At 37.2% G+C, this 13060-nt stretch overlaps 1 long non-coding RNA gene across 1 annotated transcript; it reads right to left on the minus strand.

Annotated features, from left to right (window-relative positions):
• Positions 1-6501: 6501 nt before the first annotated feature.
• LOC120208545 lies at positions 6502-12171 on the minus strand. Its single transcript, XR_005524320.1, has 3 exons — positions 12129-12171; positions 9152-9160; positions 6502-6627 (listed from the first exon to the last, which is right to left on the minus strand). It is a non-coding gene; the product is annotated as an uncharacterized LOC120208545 (long non-coding RNA).
• Between the last annotated feature and the right edge of the window lie 889 nt (positions 12172-13060).

The following is a 13060-nucleotide window of genomic DNA, read 5'->3' on the forward strand; positions in this document are numbered from 1 at the left end:
GAGAAAACCCTTAAACTAACAGCAAATATGGAATCAGAATAGTGGGAATTGTGCTTTAGTAGTGGGTTGGTTAGAAAAGATGAACCTTCATTTAAAAATTGCAACTCCTTTGGAAGTGATTGGCTTGTGCATGGCCCATGCATTTCTTTTACCGATATGACATGATGCCAAGACGACTAAGAAAAAAAATGTCTTGGCACTTTACTTTTTCGAAATGTCGTAAAGCAGAGTTAATTGGCAATTTTATAAACAAAAGGTGCTTGACTGAGTAGAAACCAATAAAAATTTGCTCTCACACTTTCCTAGAAGCTTCAATAAATGCGTTTGATTACATTGAAGCAGAGAGTCTAAATTATTTGCAATATTTTTACTCAGAGGACAGAAGAGACAGTGTAAGATGGACTGAAGGATAACTCAGCTGTTAACCCTTCTTTGACCTTATAATGAATGCACTTCCATGGAAGATAGCTGCTTTAACGGAGGAAAAATAATGACATATTACTCTCCATGGATTTAAATTGCGATTGCGGCAGCATTTGCGGTTACATTTATCGCGATTGCAGACATAATGGACGCTATTTCCATTACGGGAATGGCGATTGTGTAAAAATGATTTCGGACGACACCATTACCGCCATATAACATCTATTTGGCTATTCCGATAGCGGACCGCTATCTAAATCCATGTTTCTATCTTGAAAATGATTACAAGGATGGTGCTCAAAGAAACAAAGGTCCGTTTCTCGCTCAACTACCGAGGCTGAGTACCGTAGTGTTGCGGATGCTGCCTCTGAGGTCGCGTGGCTGAAGACCTTGCTGTTAGACATGGGCGCTAAGTGCACAGGTGTACCAACAATATGGTGCGATAACTCGAGTGCTGTTGCTGTTGCTGTTAGTGCAAATCCGGTACTTCATGGGCGATCCAAACATGTTGAATTGGACGTACATTTCATTAGGGAGAAAGTGGCCGCTGGAACATTGGGAGTGAACTATGTGCCAACTGAAAAATCAGATTGCAGATGGGTTAATTAAGCCTCTCACCAAGCCTCGTTTGGTTATGTTTCGTTCATATGTTTATGTAGAAGAAGGTGTGGGAGAGGTAAAGAGTGGGGAAAATGTTAGTAAATGAGTATATTCCTGTTCCAGTTGAGAAGTCACCCATAAAAGAGGAGTATTCATTTGGACTCGGAAACTGCGATATCGAGGGAGAATCGATAAGTTACCAAGCCTGCTAAGATCTCTTCCTCTTGACATAGAATCTTATCTGTGCTTTGAGCTTCAATTTCCATGTAACCTCGACGAGGTTGATGCTAATACCATATGCAACAACCGAAGTAGCAAGATCCCTAGTGTTGGTGTTTGGCAGCTGGAAGTTGTTGGTCCTGGTGAACCTCCAGATTGTTGTGAAATTCGGGTTAATTTCCACCAATAACAGATTCACCGTGAAAACTATTATCTAGGTGACTAGTGTGAAAACGATTGTACTAAAAATCACCCCAAGGTAGATTCCCAGGAAAGAGGAGGGGTCACAATGGTCCCTCTTAAAACCCACTTTCCTTAGACAGAACTACCAAGACAAGTAATTTTAATAGGACAATAATTGACAACAACTATACCCGACAATAGCTATTAAATAGACATAAAAGAGAACACCAAAATATTTCACTAATAGAGGAAATATTACAAAGAGAGAAAGAATACAAATAGCCTTTAAAATAGAAGAAGGCTTATTTTTGTGGGATGATTAACTAAGGAGGAGGAGGGCTTTATTTATAACAAAAGAATTTCCCCTCCTCCTTATACACAACCAATGTGGGACTTTTGCCAAAAACCAACAAATCTCCACCTTGGCAAATTCCACACACATCTCTAAAAAACAATCTTTTAATTTGTAACAATATTGACCAAATCTAAACAATGTTTAAACTTGACCGCAGTTACCACTTTTGTCAACATATCAGCAGGATTCTCAGTGGTCCGAATCTTCTGGATTATGACTCCACCTTCTTCTAGAATCTCTCGTACAAAGTGATATCGAACATCAATATGCTTCGTCCTTGCATGGTAAACCTGGTTCTTTGCTAAATGAATAGCACTCTGACTGTCACAGTGCACTTTGATGTGCTTTTGTTCCATTCCCAATTCACCAAGCAACCCTTGAAGCCAAATTGCCTCCTTCACAGCCTCTGTAACTGCCATATACTCTGCCTCTGTAGTAGACAAAGCCACTGTTGACTGTAAGGTGGACTTCCAACTGACTGGTGCCTTTGCAAATGTAAACACATAACCAGTAGTTGATCGACGCTTGTCCAAATCACGTGCATAGTCTGAATCACAATACCCAACTACACACTGACCATCTTGTTTGTCCTGCTGAAAGACCAAACCAACATCTACGGTGTTTAGAATATACCGCAGAATCCATTTCACAGCTTGCCAATGCTCCTTTCCAGGATCATGCATATACCTGCTCACGACCCCAATTGCCTGTGAAATATCGGGTCTCGTACACACCATTGCATACATCAAGCTACCAACAGCACTTGCATACGGAACCTTTGACATGTATTCCCGTTCTGCATCATCCTTAGGTGACATGGATGCACCGAGCTTGAAATGAGGAGCAAGAGGTGTACTAACTGGTTTTGACATCTCATTTATGCCAAAACGTTTTAGTACCTTCCTCAGATATTCTTTCTGAGACAAACAAAGCCTCCCCAATTTCTTATCCCTTGATATCTCCATGCCTAGAATCTTCTTCGCTTCACCAAGATCCTTCATCTCAAACTCTCTGTTCAATTGAGTCTTTAGTTTCGCAATTTCTGTCTGACTCCTGGAAGCTATCAGCATATCATCAACATAAAGAAGAAGATATATATATGATCCGTCTTCTAGCTCACGTAAATACACACAATGATCATATTTGCTTCTTGTGTACTTCTGCCCTATCATAAACTTGTCAAATCGCTTGTACCACTGCCTTGGAGATTGCTTCAATCCGTACAGCGATTTTTCTAATTTGCACACCATCTCTTCTTTTTCAGCAACTTTGAATCCATCTGGCTGAGTCATGTAGATTTCCTCATCCAAGTCTCCATGTAAAAATGCAGTTTTTACATCCATCTGAACTAGTTCCAAATCCAACTGCGCTACCAAAGCCAACAAAATTCTGATGGAGGAATGTTTTACAACTGGAGAAAATACTTCATTATAATCAACTCCCTCCGTTTGAGCGTAGCCTTTAGCCACCAATCTTGCTTTGTAGCGGATGTTATTCTTGTCAGGAAATCCATCTTTCTTTGCATATACCCACTTGCACCCAATTGCCTTCTTTCCCTTCGGAAGACTAGCTAGTTTCCACGTCTGATTCTTTTGAAGGGATTGCATTTCTTCATTCATGGCAATCCTCCACTTTTTATGTTCTGAACTTTGAACTGCTTCATTAAAAGTGGCAGGAACGTCATCAATTGCAATTGGTGATGCAAAAGAGACCATATCAGCATAACGAGCAGGTTGTCTAATGGTCCTCTTTCCCTTTCTGAGTGCAATTGATTCATGTTGCTGTGGAGGTTCTTGGGTCTGAACCTCTTCTTCATCTGACTCTTCTTCTACCATAGGAGAGTCAACATCATTTCTTTACTGGTTGGGACAAATTTGCTTCCTTCAAACTCCACCTTTTTGGGAGTTCCATCTGTCTGCTCCAATTTTTCTGAAGTCACCTTCTCAACATGGTAGATTCATCAAAGGTAACATCCCTGCTGAAGATTATTTTCTTTGTTTCTGGACACCAAAGACGATAGCCTTTCACACCAGAGGTGATCCCCATAAAAATCGCCTTCTTTGCTCTTGGATCCAGCTTTGACTCCTTAACATGGTAGTATGCAGTGGAACCAAACACATGTAAGGAATCATAATCTGTAGCAGGTACTCCAAACCATTTCTCTAATGGTGTTTTACCACCAATAGCAGTCGATGGTAAGCGGTTGACAAGGTGACAAGCATAGACCAAAGCCTCAGCCCAAAATTCTTTGCCTAACCCAGCATTAGACAACATACACCGAACCTTCTCCACTAATGTCCGGTTCATACGCTCTGCCACTCCATTCTGTTGTGGTGTACCTCTGACAGTGAAGTGCCTAACAATACCTTCCTCTTCACAGACTTTCAGAAATGGATCATTTTTGTACTCTCCACCATTGTCTGTACGGAGACGTTTGATTTTTCTGCCTGTTTGAGTCTCCATCATCTTTTTCCATTTAAGGAAAAATCCTAGCACCTCATCCTTTGTCTTCATTGGATACACCCAAACTCTCCGGGAAAAATCATCAACAAAGGTGACATAATAGTGTGTTCCTCCCAATGAAGTTGTCTTGGAAGGCCCCCATACATCTGAATGAACATAATCCAAAATACCTTTAGTATCATGGATTGCTGTTCCAAATTTCACCCTCGTCTTCTTCCCTTTGATGCAATGCTCACAAAAAGCTAATTTGCAAGCCCGAGCACCCTTCAATAATCCTTGATCTATCAGTAATTTCAAGGATTTTTCACCAACATGCCCCAAGCGCATATGCCATAACCTGGTTGCTTCTGACTCCTGTTCATCAGTAGAAGCTGCCACTGCTGCTGTCCCAACAATTGTACTACCCAGAAAGTAATACACATTGTTTCTTTTTCGGATTCCCTTCATTATCACCAGTGCACCAGAGATAATCCTCATAATCCCATCTTTTGCCCTCACTTCTAAACCTTTTGACTCTAAGGTTCCCACAGAGATGAGATTTCTCATTAAATCTGGTACATAATGGACACCTGTTAAGGTTCTGATTGATCCATCCTGATTCCTCAAGCGAATTGAACCAATCCCAAGTGTGTCAAGAGGGGAATTATTTGCTGTGTAGACAATTCCACCTTTTAGTTCTTTAAAATCAAAGAACCATTCTCTATTGGGGGTCATATGGTGGCTACAAGCTGAATCTAACAGCCATGAACTGGAACAGCTGGTTGATGGCGTAGCAGCGAATGCGAAATCTGAATCTCCATCATCATACTCGACCACATTTGATTCTGAGACAGCCTTCCCCCTTTCAGGTTTGCCTTTATTCTTTAGCTTGGGACATTCTTTCTTCCAGTGCCCTTTTTCTCGACAAAAAGCACATTCATCTTTGCTCAATCTGGACTTTGACTTCGATCTCCCTCTGCTTCCTTTATTCTGACTCTTGGAACGGCCTCTAACAACAAGAGCTTCTGCTTCGACACTTGTGTTTTCTTGTTTGTCTTTCTTTCTCAATTCATAACTATACAAGGCAGCAGTTACTTCACTGAGAGACACATCAACCTTCCCATGAAGTAGAGTAGTTTCAAGATACTCAAACTCATCAGGAAGTGATCCCATCAACATCAGAGCCAGATCTTCGTCTTCAAAAGTCACGTCCATATTCATCAGATCAGTCACCAGCTGATTAAAGCTAGTAATGTGATCATTCATAGTGGTACCTGGTACATAGTTGAAGCGGAACAGTCTCTTTTTCATGTAGAGTTTGTTCTGACCGCTTTTCTTCAAAATTTCTCCTCCAGTGCCTTCCACAATTTACTTGCAGAAGTTTCCTTAGAAAATGCATACTTCTGCTCTCTAGAAAGACACGATCGAATAGTACCACATGCCATTCTATTGATCCTCTTCCATTCTTTCTCCTCAACATCATCTGGTTTCTCTCCTTCAATAGCAATGTCTAGACCCTGCTGAAATAGGGCATCTAGAACCTCGCTTTGCCACATGCCGAAATGACCGTGCCATCAAAAATCTCCACTGCAAATCTAACATTTGTCACAGCATTTCTTGCCAAAATTGAAGATGAAGAAGCGTCTGCCATTTCTGCTACAAATTCTATTTAATAGCTGCCAATGCAGAATGTCAATTATCCCAAGGAAATTTTTCTGATGTGGAAGATCAGCCTAAGCCGCAACCACAGAGCATACTAAAATAAACCAAGAGCTCTGATACCAATTGTTGTGAAATTCGGGTTAATTTCCACCAATAACAGATTCACCGTGAAAACTATTATCTAGGTGACTAGTGTGAAAACGATTGTACTAAAAATCACCCCAAGGTAGATTCCCAGGAAAGAGGAGGGGTCACAATGGTCCCTCTTAAAACCCACTTTCCTTAGACAGAACTACCAAGACAAGTAATTTTAATAGGACAATAATTGACAACAACTATACCCGACAATAGCTATTAAATAGACATAAAAGAGAACACCAAAATATTTCACTAATAGAGGAAATATTACAAAGAGAGAAAGAATACAAATAGCCTTTAAAATAGAAGAAGGCTTATTTTTGTGGGATGATTAACTAAGGAGGAGGAGGGCTTTATTTATAACAAAAGAATTTCCCCTCCTCCTTATACACAACCAATGTGGGACTTTTGCCAAAAACCAACACAGATGGACATGGCGACGACGACCATCATCATTAATTGCACTTTTCAGTTTGTTTTTCCATATTGGAATAATATTGGAGAGGATGGAACAAAGTCCAGTATACGGTGCATTGCACCTTCAAATGTTCAAAAACCTGTCATGTTTGGTTTCTGATTGGCCGTTGGTCTTGTTTAAGGTGGTTCTTTAGACGCAGTGTGATCATCTTTTTTTATCTGTGAATCTTCTTAGGTTTAACTTCATTGCTTTGCCAAATAATTTATGGCTACCGCCGTCATTATTTCATTGATCATGCTAAATTTCGAAGGAATCTTACAGGTTTCATCGCATTCAATCGGATTGGCTTCAGGCTAAGTAATTTTGGGTTTTTAAATTTTCAAAGTTATTTCCATGTTGGTGTTATTACGAGTTCAGGGTCACTTTACCTAAATTGTTACAACGTTAATGTGACGATGTTGTGACAATTTAGATATATTCGATAACAATTTAGATAATTTTGTGCTCAAAATATTACAAACTTTGAATTTCCAGTAAGTTAAAACTTTGAATCATGCTATTTCATCGTACTCTAATTTTTTTTTATTTGAGAAAATTATAGATTAATAATGAATCGTTTTCTTACTTTTCAAGTAAATATTGCTTTGCCGATTCGAACTAATAACATGATTCCGTCTCTAATGAACCAACCGTTCGTCATCAATTTTAGAGCAGGTGCTCGGGTAAGCTGGGGCCAGATTTGCTCCTTGAAATCTGAGGGAGGCCTGGGGCTAAGGAACCTGTTGGATTGGAGCAAAGCCTGTTGTTTATTGCTCATAAAGAAAATTTTAGCGGGGAAGGCTCACTCTGGATTGCCTGGATCAATGCATACTGTTTTAGAACTACTGACTTCTGGAATGTTGATTGCAAGATCCACTTCAGTTGGATTCTGGTTAAATTGCTTAAGCTAAGAAGTGAGGCTCTGAGTCTGTTCTGCTCTGGAAGTAACTGGGCTCAAATTAAGGTTAGTTGGATATGGGAAAAACATTCGTAGCAGATTTGTGAAGGTTAGCTGGCATCGTCTGGTGTGGTTTCCAGGCCACATTCCTAAATTCTCTTTGATTTCCTGGATGGCTATTTTAGACAGACTGCCCACAAAAGACAGGCTTGCAAAGTTTGGTCTGACTACTGATAATGCTTGTGGCTTATGTAATTCTGGTATTGAATCCCGCAATCACCTCTTTTCTGAGTGTTCATATGCAAAGAGTATTTGGTGTGCTGTTCTTCTCTCCTGTGGTCTTACCCAGGAGTCCCTAAGTTGGAGTGACAATCTCCAATGGCTGCTGCAGAACCTCAAAGGTAAATCTCTTCTGGTTCATTTACTCAAGCTGACTTGGACCGGATTTGTGTACTACACTTGGGAGGAACAGAATCATAGGCTCTTTAGAGGTTTGTCTCGTTCAAATGAAATTATTGTAAGTAGTATTAAGGATGCAGTGAGGATTAAATTGTACAGATCTCGTATGAACAGGCTTGATACTGTAAATTTGCAACTGTGTTCAAATTGGGGGTTGGTATAGCTGTATAGGGAATGTACAGGGGTATACGTTGTATAGCAATTTGTTTGCTTCTTTTTGGATGAATGAATTTTACTTGTCCAAAAAAAATGGTGTAGGGTATGGAATTCCCAACACATCTGCAACTTCTCCAACTTTTCCCTCGCTCAGTGTTTCTTCCATTTCTTCACACTCCCTTATCTCAAGAGACCTTAGATTTGGAACAAGAATCAGCCAGGTAACGTCCTTCAATTTGTCACAACATGAAATTACTTCATTCAATGTGTGGAAGCCAGAAGTATAATTATCGGAGAAATCCTGCCATGAAGTTTTTCCATTTTCATCTCCTCCATATATCTACAAAATTTAATATATAATGTCTCCAGACGCTCCATGTTTTCTAAACATAAAACATTTAACACACTTGTCTCTCCCCAAAATCGATCAACTCTAGTTCTTCGCTGCAGCATCGAAACAAGTGGAGGCGTAGAAAACTTTGTAGAGCAGACTTGCTTGTTATTGGTGGTATCCTTGGTATATTCAGATGTTGCAAAATTTTCAGTTCCTCTATAAGCTTTTCATAATCATTACGCCAATCCAGAATGTCGTAACCGGTTTTCACCCGGGCACGAAATTTTTTACTTGGAGGGAAAAGTGATGTGAATAAATGGTTTTTAAAATAATTTGGGAGTCGCCATCGGCCTTTTGGGTCAGGTAGGTCGAATACCTAAAAATTATCTTTTAACAGAATTTTTAAGAAAACATCAGTTAAAAGATGAACTGATCTGCGTTTATAACCAAAAATTCTTTCTTTTTAATAATAAAAAAGGATTCGTGGTCGGTTACGTTTAGGGAAGGATTAGCACCCCTACAACACCAAAAATTTGTACTTTTTAATTATAAATTGTCTCTATTTTTTAAAAATTCAAAATATATTTAATTTATAATCCTATTATTTCAAAATTATAATTATGAGAAAAAAATAATTTATATATATTTAAAAATAAATATTTATTTATTTAGAAATATCAGAAAATGACTTCTAGGTGCCTTAAGACAGCTCTTTTCTTCGATATTAATAAATATTAATATAATAATTTAAATAAAATTAAATTATTATTTTTTATAATATTTAATTTTAAAATACCAGAATAGGACATCCAGTTGTATTAAGACTGCCCTTTTCTTCGATATTGAAAAATAAATATTAAAATAATTTATGTAAAAAAATATAAATTATTATTTATTATATATATATATATATAACTACATAATAATAATAAAAATAACATTTAAATATATAAACAAGTAAAATTAAAAACAATAAAACTACAATTAGAACTATATATTTAAAAGCAGTAAAATAAAAGAAAATATTTAAAATTAGTGACTAGATTATAATAAAATTAAAATTCAATACCTAATTCATAACTAATTATTTAAAATTATAAGGATTAAACATGCTATTTTCCTTATTTATTAATTTAGTGACTAAAATAAAATTATAAAAATAAAGAGCAATAACTTAAAGGACTAACTTTAAAGAAATTAAAATTAAAGACAAATTAAAAATAATTATTGAATATAAAAAGGCTAAATTAAAATAAATAAAATATACAAAGTTAAAATTAAAGCATTCAGTAAAGGACTAAATTGAAAGAAATAAATAAAAATAACACCAAATTGTATTAGAAATAAATAACAAAAACATGAATGACCAAAATATAATCAACAAAAAATAGCATCCAAAATTAAAATATAACAAAATGCAAATATGATTGGAATGTAAACAAATAAATCTGCATGTCCGAAATTAAAATAAAATGAAGTGCAAGAGTAACCAAAATGTAGTTTGTGGCTAAAGTATGGGGACCTAAGTGATGGTTAGACCAAAAGTAGTTATCAGAACGCGAAAGGAGACTAAACAAGGAGGACTAACTTGCGAGTTTCCCCAAAATTTATATTAAACCCCCATTTTCATTCTGTTTCACTTTCAAACCCACCTAAACAATTCATGGGTCTTCCTCACGCAGCAGCCGCTCCCAACACAGCTCACCAATGTCGGCAGCAAACGCTCTCCGACCACCATCACCGGTGGTCGATCTACTTAGACAAACCCCCTATGACCCTAGAACTTTCTCTCCTTCAACTCTAAACTCAAAAATAAGACCTCTAATCCACATGCAAAACCTCATAACCACTAACCCGAATCCATATAGATCTCTATGACACCAACTCCGGCGAAGATATGACTCGAGCTAAGGTAAACGCATTCTTCTATTTTCTTATATTTTTTTATTTGAACATTGCTAAAAATAAGTATATAGAAAGTAAAAAAAAATGCTCACTGTTATATTTGGTATATTGCTTCGAAAAGGAAAAAAATGAGGAGGATCCCTCTTTTACATATTTGTTCTCTTCAAAAAATGGTGGCCGAGAGAAGAAGTGCCTCCTTTTTACATTGAGATTAGGGTTTTTATAACCCTTTACAATTATGAAAATAAAAATCTAAATTAGTTGTTGTTGTTTTCTGATTTGTTGATGAGGATGCTAGGACGTGGACGGTGCTCAGGAGTCCACAGGTGGAGCTGCCAGAAATTACTGGAATGTGGAGGGATAGATGGGTTGCTTGCTGGAAGTTACTGGATGGAGGGGGAACAACTGGTTTGGGAACTGCTGGTGTTTGTTAAAACGTGGAGGGGGCAGCTGTTCTTACTGGAAGCTGCTGAAACGTGGAAAAAGGGTAACCATGGGTTGCTGTCGGCGTGGAGTGGAAGCTGCTAAAATGCTAAAGTAAAAACAAAAATGGTGATTACAGCTGCCCCTCTTTTCTTGTTACTGTGGAACAGGAATAGAGCAAAGACATAAAGCACCATTTTTTGTTTGAACTATTCAAACTTCTGAGCTAGAAGTTATATTCTTCTTATTACGAACTTTTTCTAGAAATGTTGATCCTCAAAAGAGGTGTTGTTGATTCAACTTCATATGTGATTAATTAAGGCAATGTTGAACAAGTTCTTCTCATTATGAACTCCCTCTTCCTTTTCAGATGAGTTCTTCTCATTATGAACTCTTTCTGGAAATGTTGATGCTGATATATCTCTTTCTGTGATAGAATCACGCAAAATGTTGAACAAGTTCTTCTCTTCAGATGAATTCTTCTCATTATGAACACTTCTGGAAATGTTGATGATGATCTATCTCCTTATGTGATAGCGTCGAGCAAAAGGTTAAACAAGTTCTTCTCCTTCTTCAGATGAGTTCTTCTCATTATGAACTCCTTCTGGAAATGTTGATCTTCAAAAGAGGGATTATTGATTCAGCTTCATATGTGATGAATTAAAGCAAGGTTGAACAAATTCTTCTTATTATGAACTTTTTCTCCTTCTTCAGATGAGTTCTTCTTATTATGAACACTTCTGGAAATATTGATAATGATCCATCTCTTTCTATGATAGAGTCATGCAAAAGGCTGAACAAGTTCTTCTCATTATGAACTTCTTCTTCCTCTTCAGATAAGTTCTTCTCATTATGAACTTTCTTCGGAAAAGTTAATTCATCAAGTGATGAATTCAGGCAAAAGGTTGAACAAATTCTTCTCATTATGAATTTCTTCTTCCTCTTCAGATAAGTTCTTCTCATTATGAACTTTCTCTGGAAATATTGATCTATCAAGTGATGAATTAGAGCAAAAAGTTGAACAAGCTCTTCTCATTATGAACTTCTTATTCTTTCTTCAGATGAGTTCTTCTTATTATGAACTCGCCCTGGCAATGCTGGTCCATCGAATGATAAATTCAAGCGAAAAGTTGAACAAGTTCTTCTCATTATGAACTTATTCTTCCTTCTTCAGATGAGTTCTTCTCATTATGAACTCTTCTAGAAATGTTGATCCATTGAATGATGGATTTGAACTTTGCTAAAATCTTTGAAATTCCTGTCAAATATTCAACATGGATAAAATGAATGAAAATGCTCCTATTTTGCAAATGTCTAAATATGATGCATGAATGTTGATGCAATCTTCATTTGACTTCAAAATGGTGAACTCGGTTTTCCTCCACTTCATCATTTATTGCCAGGGTCACCTCTGGATATCAGTGTAGCAACTTATGCTATCAAGCTTGCATTTCTGAAGAACCATCTGATCAACTTGTATCTTTATGTCTTCTTTGATTCATGAAAGTCTCAGAAGAATTGTTTCATTTGTGGAACTCTTGTCGTAGTCAGAACTATGACCTTGATGCCCCATTTTGTCTTGGATAAAACCAACTTTCTTTGCTTGGAGTTGTGCAGAAATCCGATAAAGCTTTCATCTTTGAAAAGAGAATCTGTCATCTTTAAAAAGGGAATCTATCATCTTTGAAGAGTGTAGATGTATATATGCCTGACTCAGCAAGGATTAATTGGGAGAGTAGAGTCTGTTCTGTTTTAACTCTTGAAACACATCACAAGGAAGATTTATTCCAATTCCTTTCATGTTTCCATATATAATCAGATCTCGAATAAGGCAACTTGGATCATATCATATCGAGATGCTTAACAACAACATGTCATTCAACCTTAGTTGGTACTACTAGTTTCTTGTTTAAAATTTCAATTCTCCTTCTGTGGAAAGAAATCTTCATCTTGTATAAATAAAGGAAAACCATATGATAACAACATTGGTTTAACACCATAATCACTGGTTCATAAAACATTTGACAACAAATTCTTCATCTCCTGAGGCTTCTGCTCGAATTACTGGTCAATAAAGCTCTTTGCATGGTTTTCAAAGTTTTTGTATGATGTCACAAAACCACTTGAGAACAAAACTCAGTGGGAATACAGGTGAAATACTGGTATGACCAAAAAAATAATTGGTCAAATTCACAAAATGTGCTGGTGTCGAATTGAATATGAGACACTAATTGATCTCGATATCATCCTGGGCAAGGGAAAATGTAATACTGATCACGTTTTCTTCTGTAATGAGCATTGTAGAAAGTAGAAATACTTCAGCTATAGGATCCATGTACAGAAAGATATCTGTGGAATTCTTGCTGCTGGGGATGAAACGCACATGATAAAACCCAAAATAGATAA

The sequence above is a fragment of the Hibiscus syriacus genome, unplaced genomic scaffold (genome assembly GCF_006381635.1).
Source record: "Hibiscus syriacus cultivar Baekdansim isolate YM2019G1 unplaced genomic scaffold, ASM638163v2 tig00016571_pilon, whole genome shotgun sequence".
Lineage (NCBI taxonomy): Eukaryota > Viridiplantae > Streptophyta > Magnoliopsida > Malvales > Malvaceae > Hibiscus > Hibiscus syriacus.